We start from the raw sequence: 12,500 nt of genomic DNA, 5'->3' as shown, positions 1-12,500 counted from the left end.
TCCCCGATCCCCATCACGAGCGGGGTTCAGCGGGTTACCCGCACCTCTCGGCGAAGGGTAGACACACGCTGGTCCGTTCAGTGTAGCGCGCGTGCAGCCCCGGACATCTAAGGGCATCACAGACCTGTTATTGCTCGATCTCGCGTGGCTGAGCGCCACTTGTCCCTCTAAGAAGCTGGACGCGGACTGCGGGGGGTCACGTAGCTAGTTAGCATGCCGGAGTCTCGTTCGTTATCGGAATTAACCAGACAAATCGCTCCACCAACTAAGAACGGCCATGCACCACCACCCACAGAATCGAGAAAGAGCTTTCAATCTGTCAATCCTTTCCGTGTCCGGGCCGGGTGAGGTTTCCCGTGTTGAGTCAAATTAAGCCGCAGGCTCCACTCCTGGTGGTGCCCTTCCGTCAATTCCTTTAAGTTTCAGCTTTGCAACCATACTCCCCCCGGAACCCAAAGACTTCGGTTTCCCGGACGCTGCTCGGCGGGTCATGGGAATAACACCGCCGGATCGCCAGTAGGCATCATTTATGGTCGGAACTACGACGGTATCTGATGGTCTTCGAACCTCCGACTTTCGTTCTTGATTAATGAAAATATTCTTGGCAAATGCTTTCGCTTTGGTTCGTCTTGCGCCGGTCCAAGAATTTCACCTCTAGCGGCGCAATACGGATGCCCCGGCCGTCCCTCTTAATCATGGCCCCAGTTCCGACAACCAACAAAATAGAACCGGAGTCCTATTCCATTATTCCTAGCTGGAGTATTCAGGCGTGGCTGCCTGCTTTGAACACTCTAATTTTTTCAAAGTAAACGCTTCGGGCCCCCGGGACACTCAGTCAAGAGCATCGGGGAGGCGCCCCAAGGCAAAGGGGCTGGGACTGGCGGTAGCACGCCTTGCGGCGGACCGCCAGCTCGATCCCAAGATCCAACTACGAGCTTTTTAACTGCAGCAGCTTTAGTGTACGCTACTGGAGCTGGAATTACCGCGGCTGCTGGCAAAAGACTTGCCCTCCAATAGATCCTCGTTATAGGATTTAAAGTGTACTCATTCCAATTGCCTCGAAAGAGTCCTGTATTGTTATTTTTCGTCACTACCTCACCGGGTCGGGAGTGGGTAATTTGCGCGCCTGCTGCCTTCCTTGGATGTGGTAGCCGTTTCTCAGGCTCCCTCTCCGGAATTGAACCCTGATTCTCCGTTACCCGTGGTCACCATGGTAGGCACAGAAAGTACCATCGAAAGTTGATAGGGCAGACACCCGAATGGATCGTCGCGGTCACGGGGACGTGCGATCGGCCCGAGGTTATCCAGAGTCGCAACGCTTACGGGGAGAGCGCGGCAGGGGGGAGGCCGCGGAGGACCGTCCCGACGCCGCGCCCGGGACCCCGGATTGGTTTTGATCTGATTAATGCACGAATCCCTGGCGGTCAGCGCTCGTTTGCACGTATTAGCTCTAGAATTATCACAGTTGTCCGAGTCAACGGTTTGGAGCGATCAAAGGAACCATAACTGATTTAATGAGCCATTCGCAGTTTCACTGTACCGTCCGTGTGTACTTACACGTGCATGGCTTAATCTTTGAGACAAGCATATGCTACTGGCAGGATCAACCAGGTAGCCCCCCAACACGACTGGACCGCGTCGAGGTTCGGGAGAGGAGAGGCCTGCGGGAAGAGAGGGGGGGCGGCGGAAGAGCCCCGCGGCGGCAGGGCGCCCGGACGGAACGGGTATAGGCAGGGCGTGCGGCGTCCGGAGAGGATGCGGGATGGCATGGGGCTTCCCTGGGGGGGGCGGGGAACGGAGCCCTCGCAGCACCGGGGACATGTGCGGGAGGAGCGGCTCGCTGTGCGGTGCGTGGTCCCGAAGCGGCAGGCGTCTGGAAAACACCCCTTGCACGGGGAGGGCGAGGTGACTGGCCTCCGGAGGACGCCACGGCCGCCCCCGTCTCACCAACCGCACCCAAGGCAACACACAGGGTCGCTCGGGGAGATGGCGTGCGGGGGTGGGCCTATGTGGCGCCACCGTCTGGCTTAGACCTGCCTCCGCCGCGGGGGGTCCTCGACCCACCGGCGGACAGGCACGAGGATTGGGAGAGGGGGGCTGGCCGTCAGGGTCCGCCGCGGCTCCGGCACTAACCCGACGACGCGGAGGTCGCGTGGGTGGTCGTCGGCCAGGCCGTGTCGGCGTCGCCTTCCAGAGTAGTCCCTCTTCCCGCTCGCGCCCGTAACCTCAAAGGGATGCCCGAGCGGCTTTTCCTCCCAGGGCTGCTCCCCGCCCGGGGGCGGGAGCGCATGGGGAACCCCAGGTCGGCCTTTCACCGTACTCCCTACCTCTTGGCCCTCGTTCCTTCTCCCGTTCTCCATCTAACCCCTTGGCTCTGGGGTTTCCGCGCTCGCTCTCTCTCTCCTTCTCCCTGCCGAGCCGCCAGGGAGGATGAGGGTCGAAGGGGAAAGGTGACGGTCGGGCTGGGGCACACCACACGGTGAGAACCCCCTTCGCCTGCCTCCACACATCTGTCGTCCTCCCCACTGACGTAGGGGCCCGGGAAAAGACTGGAAATCGCGAAGCTCGGCAGTGGCGCGGAGACGCCACCCACCGCCGCCGCTGTCGCCACCGCCGCGGAGGCCGCCCTGTCGGACGCGAGGGGCGGCGCGGGCCTCCGCTGGCCGGTTACGCATCTGGAAGAAAAGGGCCGCCCTCGGAGAAGATCGGTGTGCTTCCCCGCACAGGAAGCGATTCGGACGACGGCCCCCACGCCTGGGTGGGTGGGCGCCACGCCGTTCGCCCGTGCGGGTCGTCGGACCGCTGCCTTCGCTCGGGTCGGGCCAATCTCCCCACGGCTCGGCCACCTCCGCGGACGGGAGGCGAGGCCGGCGTGCGCGCCCAAAGATAGGTGTCGAAAGCCCGGGGGTAGAGGAGGAAGGGGACCGCTCACCTTAAGCCAGCGCGAGCTCCAAAGCCCGGGCCGAGCGAGCGGCGCCACCTCCCCACCCGGGAGCGCTGCGCCAGATCGATCGGAGGAAGAGCAGGGGTGCGTGGAGGGACTTGCCCAAGTACGGAGGCTGCTAACCCCTGTCGTCGGGAAATACGTGCCCAAGAGTCCTGGAAGCGAGACTCGGGTACAGGCGCCCTTGCAGAGGGGGTACTGGATGTGGAACTGGGGTCAAAGCCACAAAAGCATCCGCCCTCATGGAGCCTCTCCCGGGCCTAAAAATCCAGATTTTAGCCTTGACGGCGCCCCCATGTGGAGAACCAGGGCCCGTGGGGGGGGTCTGGCCAGGCTCACTTCAACCCAGGAACACCTCTCTGACTTGGGATAGGCGACCGGCAAAAGTCCCCCCACGCAGCTGCGGAAGCCTGGGTTCAGCCAAGGTGCAGACCTCCAGCCGAACAGGGACTCATAGCCAAAACGCGTACCCGGGCCTACGGAGGTGAAAACCTGCTTAAATGAGTCAAAATGTGTCGGGGCTGAGAGGTACCTCTCTCTCATATATTCTGCCGGTGGTGTGCAAAACTGGGTCTTTGTATGGAGTGTCACCCTATACCCACTTTAGGGACGCATTCCAAAAAGTACCCGATCGCCTGGAACTGTCAGGCGGATTCGGCTCCCTGGAATTTCCTCATTCTGGTTCTTTTTCACTTTTTGTCTCTTTTGCGACATCTAGTGGGCAGGCTGCATTACTGCAACCAGGGACACCTCAAAACGCTTGGAACTGGGGAGCGGGCTCAATTTACTAACGTTTTGCGGGTCCTGGAAGTCAAAATTGTGACTTCTGAAAACGACTAAGTATGAAGGACTCATCGGGCGAATCGCTCTGGAACTGAAATCGGATGCGCTCACTCACATTTTCCCCTCTCTGGAAGTCTGACACAAGTTGAAAAATTTTCTAAGTCCACAAAAAAATTTTTTTCAACTTTTTTTCAATTTTCCCCCTGTGGGATATATATTTTACCCACACATTTGGAGCTCTCCTGGGATGCCCTCTAACATATTATAACCTCATTTTGTGGAAGTTTTCACAAAATTGTGAAATTTTCAAAAAGTCAGAAATTTTGACAAAAACGACTAAGTATGAAGGACTCATCGGATGAATCGCTCTGCAACTGAAATCGGATGCGCGCACTGACATGCTCCCCTCTCTGGAAGTCTGACAAATGTGTGAAAATTTTCTAAGTCCACAAAAAATTTTTTTTACAACTTTTTTTCAATTTTCCCCCTGTGGGATATATATTTTACCCACACATTTGGAGCTCTCCTGGGATGCCCTCTAACATAGTATAACCTCATTTTGTGGAAGTTTTCACAAAAAAGAGAAATTTTCAAAAAAGTCCAAAATTTTGCAAAAACTACTAAGTATGAAGGACTCATCGGATGAATCGCTCTGGAACTGAAATCGGATGCGCTTACTTACATGCTCGCCTCTCTGGAAGTCTGACACATGTGTGAAAATTTTCTAAGTCAACAAAAAAAAATTTTTTCAACTTTTTTTCAATTTTCCCCACGTGGGATATATATTTTACCCACACATTTGGAGCCCTCCTGGGATGCCCTCTAACATAGTATAACCTCATTTTGTGGAAGTTTTCACAAAAAAGTGAAATTTGCAAAAAGTCAGAAATTTTGCCAAAAACGACTAAGTATGAAGGACTCATTGCGCGAATCGCTCTGGAACTGAAATCGGATGCGCTTACTCACATGCTCCCCTCTCTGGAAGTCTGACACATGTGTGAAAATTTTCTAAGTCCACAAAAAAAATTTTTTTCAACTTTTTTTCAATTTTCCCCCTGTGGGATATATATTTTACCCACACATTTGGAGCTCTCCTGGGATGCCTTCTAACATAGTATAACCTCATTTTGTGGAAGTTTTCACAAAAAAGTGAAATTTTCAAAAAGTCAAAAATTTTGACAAAAACGACTAAGTATGAAGGACTCATCGGATGAATCGCTCTGGAACTGAAATCGGATGCGCGCACTGACATGCTCCCCTCTCTGGAAGTCTGACACATGTGTGAAAATTTTCTAAGTCCACAAAAAAAATTTTTTACAACTTTTTTTTCAATTTTCCCCCTGTGGGATACATATTTTACCCACACATTTGGAGCTCTCCTGGGATGCCTTCTAACATAGTATAACCTCATTTTGTGGAAGTTTTCACAAAAAGGTGAAATTTTCAAAAAGTCAGAAATTTTGCCAAAAACGACTAAGTATGAAGGACTCATCGGATGAATCGCTCTGGAACTGAAATCAGATGCGCGCACTGACATGCTCCCCTCTCTGGAAATCTGACACGTGTGCAAATTTTCTAAGTCCTCAAAAAAAAATTTTTTTTCGACTTTTTTTCAATTTTCCCCCTGTGGGATATATATTTTACCCACACATTTGGAGCCCTCCTGGGATGGCCTCTAACATAGTATAACCTCATTTAGCGGAGATTTTCACAGAAAAGTGAAATTTTCAAAAAAGTCAAAAATTTTGCAAAAACGACTAAGTATGAAGGACTCATCGGATGAATCGCTCTGGAACTGAAATCGGATGCGCGCACTGACATGCTCCCCTCTCTGGAAGTCTGACACATGTGTGAAAATTTTCTAAGTCCACAAAAAAAATTTTTTTAAACTTTTTTTCAATTTCCCCCCCCGAGGGATATATATTTTACCCACACATTTGGAGCCCTCCTGGGGTACCTTCACACATATTTCCCCTCTCTATAGAGGAAGACTGGAGGGCCTCAGCCCAAAATTCTGGAACTGTTTCTGTACACCGCAGCACTATTAACCACTTCGCACCAGAGCCTGTTTTTGCCTTCGTGACCAGGCCAATTTTTTCAATTCTGACCACTGCCAGTTTATGAAGTAATTACTCTGGAACGCTTCAATGTATTCCCCTGACTCTGAGATTGTTTTTTTCATGACATATTGTACTTCATGATAGTGGTAAAATTTCTTCGATATAACTTGTGTTTATTTGTGAAAAAATCGGAAATTTGGCGAAAATTTTGAAATTTTCAAACTTTGAATTTTCATGCCCTTAAATCAGAGAGATATGTCACACAAAATAGTTAATAAATAACATTTCCCACATGTCTACTTTACATCAGCACAATTTTGGAACCAAAATTTTTTTTTGTTAGGGAGCTATAAGGGTTAAAAGTTGACCAGCGATTTCTCATTTTTCCAACAAAATTTACAAAAACATTATTTTAGGGACCACATCATATTTGAAGTCACTTTGAGGGGTCTTTATGACAGAAAATACCCAAAAGTAACAACATTCTAAAAACTGCACCCCTCAAGGTGCTCAAAACCACATTCAAGAACTTTATTAACCCTTCAGATGCTTCACAGGAATTTTTGGAATGTGGAAGAAAAAAATTAACATTTAACTTTTTTCACAAAAATGTTACTTTAGACCCAATTTTTTTTATATTCACAGGGGTAACAGGAAAAAAATGGACCCCAAATTTTTTTGTGCAATTTCTCTTGAGCGTGCTGATACCCCATATGTGAGGGAAAATCACTGTTTGGGCGCACTGCAGGGTTCGGAAGGGAAGGAGCGCCATTAGACTTTTTGAATGTAAAATTTGTCTGAATAATTAGCAGACGCCATGTTGCGTTTGGAGAGCTCCTGATGTACCTAAACCCCCACAAGTGACACCATTTTGGAAACTAGACCCCTTAGGGAACTTATCTAGATGTGTGGTGAGCACCTTGAACCCCAAGGTGCTTCACAGAAGTTTATAATATTGAGCTGTAAAAATAAAATTTTCACATTTTTCCCACAAAACTGTTTTTCATCCCTTAATTTTGCATTATCATAAGGGTAATAGGATAAATTGCACCATGAAATTTGTTGTGCAATTTCTCCTGAACACGCTGATACCCCATATGTGGAGGCAAATTACTGTTTGGGCGCATGGTAGGGTTTGAAAGGGAAGGAGCGCCATTTGACTTTTTGAATGTAAAATTTGTTTGAATAATTAGCAGACGCCATGTCGCATTTGGGGAACCCCTAATGTGCCTAAACAGTGGAAACCCCCCACAAGTGCCACCATTTTGGAAACTAGACCCCTTAGGGAACTTATCTAGATGTGAGGTGAGCACCTTGCACCCCCAGCTGCTTCACAGAAGTTTATAATATTGAGCCGTAAAAATAAAATTTTCACATTTTTCCCTCAAAAAATGTTTTTCATTCCCTAATTTTGTATTATCATAAGGGTAACAGGATAAGTTGCACCATGAAATTTGTTGTGCAATTTCTCCTGAACACGCCGATACCCCATATGTGGAGGCAAATTACTGTTTGGGCACATGGCAGGGTTTGAAAGGGAAGGAGCGCCATTTGACTTTTTGAATGTAAAATTTGTTTGAATAATTAGCGGACGCCATGTCACATTTGGGGAGCCCCTAATGTGCCTAAACAGTGGAAACCCCCCACAAGTGCCACCATTTTGGAAACTAGACCCCTTAGGGAACTTATCTAGATGTGTGGTGAGCACCTTGCACCCCCAGCTGCTTCACAGAAGTTTATAATATTGAGCCGTAAAAATAAAATTTTCACATTTTTCCCATAAAAAATGTTTTTCATTCCCTAATTTTGCATTATCATAAGGGTAACAGGATAAATTGCACCATGAAATTTGTTGTACAATTTCTCCTGAGTACGCCGATACCCCATATGTGGGGGAAAACCACTGCTTTGGTGTACGGCAGGGTTCGGAAGAGAAAGGAGCGCTATGTTGGCTGGGATAGGCAGCAGACACCATGTCACATTTGAAGAGTCGCTGACATGTCAAAACAGCAGAAACCCCCACAAGTGACCCCATTTTGTAAACTACACCTCTCAAGGAATTCATCTAGGGAAGTAGTGAGTATTTTTTAATTTTTAAATTTATACCATTGGGCAGTGAAAAAAGCATAATTATATTTTTACCACAAAAAAATGTTTTACCCTCAGATTTTACATTTTCACACAGGGCAATGGGTAAAAATGGTGCCGAAATGTGTCACACAATTTCTTCTAAAAGTGGCAATACCCCATATGTGGCTGTATCGTACCACTTAGCCATACGGTGAGATCTGGGGGGTACGGAGTGCTATTTGACAATTGGAGAACAAATTATTGTAGAATAGGCATTTGGATTTGGGAGCACAAAATTTTCTGAATTTCTTTTGGGGGGCAAGGGTCATTTTGCTTTTCCAGAGCCTTTCTGCTACCAGTAACTTGGAAGTCCCTTATATTTTTAACAGATGACGGACCTGAGTGGGGACTAGCTTTTTTTGAGGACTGAGTTGAAGCTTTTATTGGGAACATTTTACGTAACATTTATCCGGCGCTCTAGGCTGAGCACTTACATCGGGGTTTCCATCTAAATTTCCAAGTGATGTAATTCAGATGAAACCCCTGCAGGATCCATTCACTATAATGAGGCAGCAGAGTTACTCTCTACTCCGTCTGGCCTCTGTTTAGCGGTGTCCTTTTTTTCAGAAGTGCACAAAACTGTGGCCAACCACACTTTTATGCATGCCTAAAACAAATGACACCGTGGGATCCCAGGCTAGACGGCGTCCACAGTGCCTATATCTGCCTCATTACAGGGAATCTTCCATCATGGGTTCCGGCTGAATCACGTATTTCAGAGATTTACACGGAAACTCTGGTGTAAGTGCTCAGCGCAGAGCACAGGATAAATATGAGCAGAGCCTTACTGGGATCTTTGGGAGACATAATAAACAAATCAGTAGCAGGTGAAGAATTGGTTTAATTTATTTTTTACGCCGTTCCTAGTGTGATATAACTGATTAGATTACTTTATTCTTCGGGTCGGTGCGATTACAGAGATACCAGATTTATATCGGGTTTTTATGACTGACAGCTGTCACACACTAAAATACGCTTTTTTTGCAAAATCTAGTTTTTGCATCACCATATTTTGAGAGCTATAATTTTTCCAGATTTCGGCCGACAGAGTCATGTGACGGCTTGTTTTTTGCGGGACGAGTTGACATTTTTATTGGTACCATTTTTGGGTACGTGACATTTTTTGATCGCTTTCTATTCTGTTTTTTGGGAGGTAAAATTAACAAAAACAAACACTTCAGGAATTGTTTTTTGAGTTTTTTTCTATGCCGTTCTGCGTGTGGTAAAAGTGATCAGGCAGCGTTATTCTTCGGGTCAGTACGTTTACAGCGATACTACACTTACTGTATTTTTTTTAATGTTTTGGCACTTTTACACAATAAAACAATTTTATAGAAAAAAAAAAATTTTTTTGCATTGCTTTATTCTGAGCGCTATAACTTTTTTATTTTTCGTCTGATGGAGCTGTATGGCGGCTTTTTTTTATGACGTTTTCAGTGGTACCATTTTTATTTCTATTCTGCTTTTTGATCGCATTTTTTTCCACTTTTTGTTTGGCGATATGATGAAAAAGCATATTTTTTTGCTCCGTTTTTTTATTTATTTTTATTACGGTATGCACAGAAGGAGTTAATTAGTGTGACAGTTTTATAGCTCGGGTTGTTTCGGACGCGGCGATACCAAATATGTGTACTTTTTTTGGTTTTGTAAAAATATATGGATTTATTGGTTTAATATTTTATTTATTTATTTTTATTTATTTTGTGATTTTTTTTTAATAGTTTTAAAACTTTTTTTTTACTTTTTTTTTACATTTTTACTTAGTCCCTGTATGGGACATTAATTTTTATTTTTCTGATCACTGATCTCATGTAATGTAATAGACATGTATTACATTACATGAGATCTTCACTGACTGTTTCAGTCAGTCTCCTCTCTGGCTCAGCTTGCAGGCTGAGCCAGACAGGACACCATATATGGCAGAGCTGGAGGCGGTCATGTGACCTCCAGCTGCCATAGCAACCCCAGGCCCTGAAAGGAAACGGAGGTCTTCGGAGGTAAGACGACCCCCTCTCCTCCTGCTGTCTCCTATTTGCCGCGATCACTATAGATCGCAGCATATAGAAGACAGCAAAGGGTTAACATCACCGGGACCTGATCTAATCAGGGCCTGATGATGTTCCCTGTCAGAGCTAACGCTCTGCACCGGAATCGCAGTGCTTGCAGGACCCTGGGGGTCCTGAGCGCTGCGCGACCACCCACCGTTTTTAAACGTCGGCGCTGCACAGAGTCCAGGCAGCGCGGACGTTTATCTACAGTGGGCGGTCGGGAACCGGTTAAGTTTTACTTTGGCTGTGTTCACACATGTTGTGTTTTTCAGCTTCAGAAAACTGCATCAAAACACAATCTCTGGCAGGAAATCAGCTGCGTCAAAAACGTTTTGCTGCGTTTTTTGATGCATTTTTTGTGAGTTTTTTCAGCGATTTTTTTCACTGTCCTGTCTCTATTTATGCATGTACATAAAGTTCTGTTAAAAAAGAACCCCATTCTATTTCACCATCAAAAACGCTGCTGCAAATTTTGGTGCATTTTTTTAGCGTTTTATTCATCACTGTATAATGACGTGATTTTCCTCCAAAATATCAGTAATTAATGGGGGCACTCTCCTACACCTCTACTGAGGTCCGATATTAAGGCTATGTGCACACTATGCAGAAATGCTCAGGATTTTTTCCTGAGCGTTTCTGCATCTTTCTGGCAGGAAAAAAAGCATGCGGATTGTACATGTGGTTTTCTGCCAGGGACATGCGGAAATGAAGCGGTCTTCACTTTCATTTCCGCATGCGGGTTGACAAGTGCTTCCCAAGCGATTTTAGCATCACTTGGAAAGTGCTTGTCAACTTCACACTATATAAATCCATGCAACCGGCATGGATTTATATAGTGTGTGAATGTCAAAAAATAAAAAACAAATATATACTTTACACTCTGATGGCCCCCGGTGTCCTGCTTCATCGGTTCCGGATGCCGGCAGTGAAGACTTTAGGACCTTCCGACGTCAGCGTCACGTGACCCGTCACATGACTCTGACGTCAGCGAAGGTCCTTCATTCAACCGCGAAGTGCGCGGGAAGCCGGCAGGACGCAGCGCGGGCCGTCAGAAGGTGAGAATATATATATTTTTTATTTTATTCTTTTTTTTTTTAATGGTACCTGGGTCTGGATGAGAGTCCTCTCCTCCACACCCGGATACCATCCGCACATTAGACCGCATGAAAAGCGCATCAACATATACAGTGATGCGGATTCCATGCGGTCTAATGCAAGTCAATGGCGGCAAAAGAGCAGCGTTTCCGCAAAATTAATTGACATGCTGCGGATTTTTGACCGCAGCATTTACGCTGCGGAAAAATCCGCATCATGGGCACAGCACATGCGTATTTCAATTGGGGAACATTGCTGCCCTTCTACCATGCGTTTTTCATGCGTTTCCGCGGTGTTTACGCAACTGCAAAAACGCCGCGGAAACGCATGAAAAACGCATCGTGTGAACTCAGCCTCACTATTAACATCAAACTTGACTATTAATAATTAATTTCCACTAATGTTATCTGGGCCTTATACTATATACCAACTGAGACAAAATCGTGTGCTAATAAAAGGTATTTATTACACAAAAGTCTACAGTTAATATACTACTATGTATCACACTAACACAGTACACAAAACGGATTCACAATTCCCAATTACCTAATATATTTTCCACCCACGTTTGCTAATCACTCATGCAATATCGGCCCACCCAACTATACCAACTTTGCCTATATATATCTATCAATATCTAGAAGGGTTAGTACAGGGTATGTAGGGCTAGTAAGTAAAGAAGTTACAGGGAAAGAGAGATACTCAGCCATGTGTTGTTATGTCCATCTTCAAGAGTCTAAGGGGCCTTAGCACATGTGCATTCTGGGGTTTTAAGTCCAGCCAGTGTCCAGCTTCATGTCACAGGAAATGATGTATTATTCCCTGCCCACTGGCTAAGATCTTTGTTCATGTCCAACCATACTCGCAAAACCTGTTTTAGCACATGGCTGGACATTCTATTGAAACCTCCCCCAGCAGCAAACAGACTGAAACACATGGGGAGATGTGGGGCCAATATATACATGTATACTTATCTGCAAGCATGGCTAGCATGCAGATACGTATATACATGTACAACCTGGAACACTTCCCTTTACAACCACCCATTATTTCCCATGGGTGAAAAAACACTGACAAAAATGCTGAAAGTGACATGCTCTATTTTCCAAAAACCCAACCAAGGCACAAAATACGCAACAACAAAAAAGCATGATGTGTGAACAGACAATTCTGGTTTCTCATAGACTTTGCTGGTACTGCAAAACACAGCTGAAAATTTGCATAAAAATCTGCAGCAAAAAATGCTAAAAAAAACACAACATGTGTGAACATAGCTTTTAAGTGAAGTTTAACTTGAACTTATTATATGTTGTCAAAATTACTCACAAAACGTCGCTTTCAAAAGCCACAAAAGACGACGGAGGGGTTTCCTCATTTCTTGTGAATTTCTTTCTGTAGAAACATACAAATCAAGGTCTGTGTTAAGAGTCAAAGTGAAAA

This window comes from Phyllobates terribilis, unplaced genomic scaffold, assembly GCF_046119375.1.
Source record: "Phyllobates terribilis strain yellow unplaced genomic scaffold, ASM4611937v1 Scaffold_631__1_contigs__length_929446, whole genome shotgun sequence".
NCBI lineage: Eukaryota > Metazoa > Chordata > Amphibia > Anura > Dendrobatidae > Phyllobates > Phyllobates terribilis.
Note: the sequence above shows the minus strand (reverse complement) of the source record.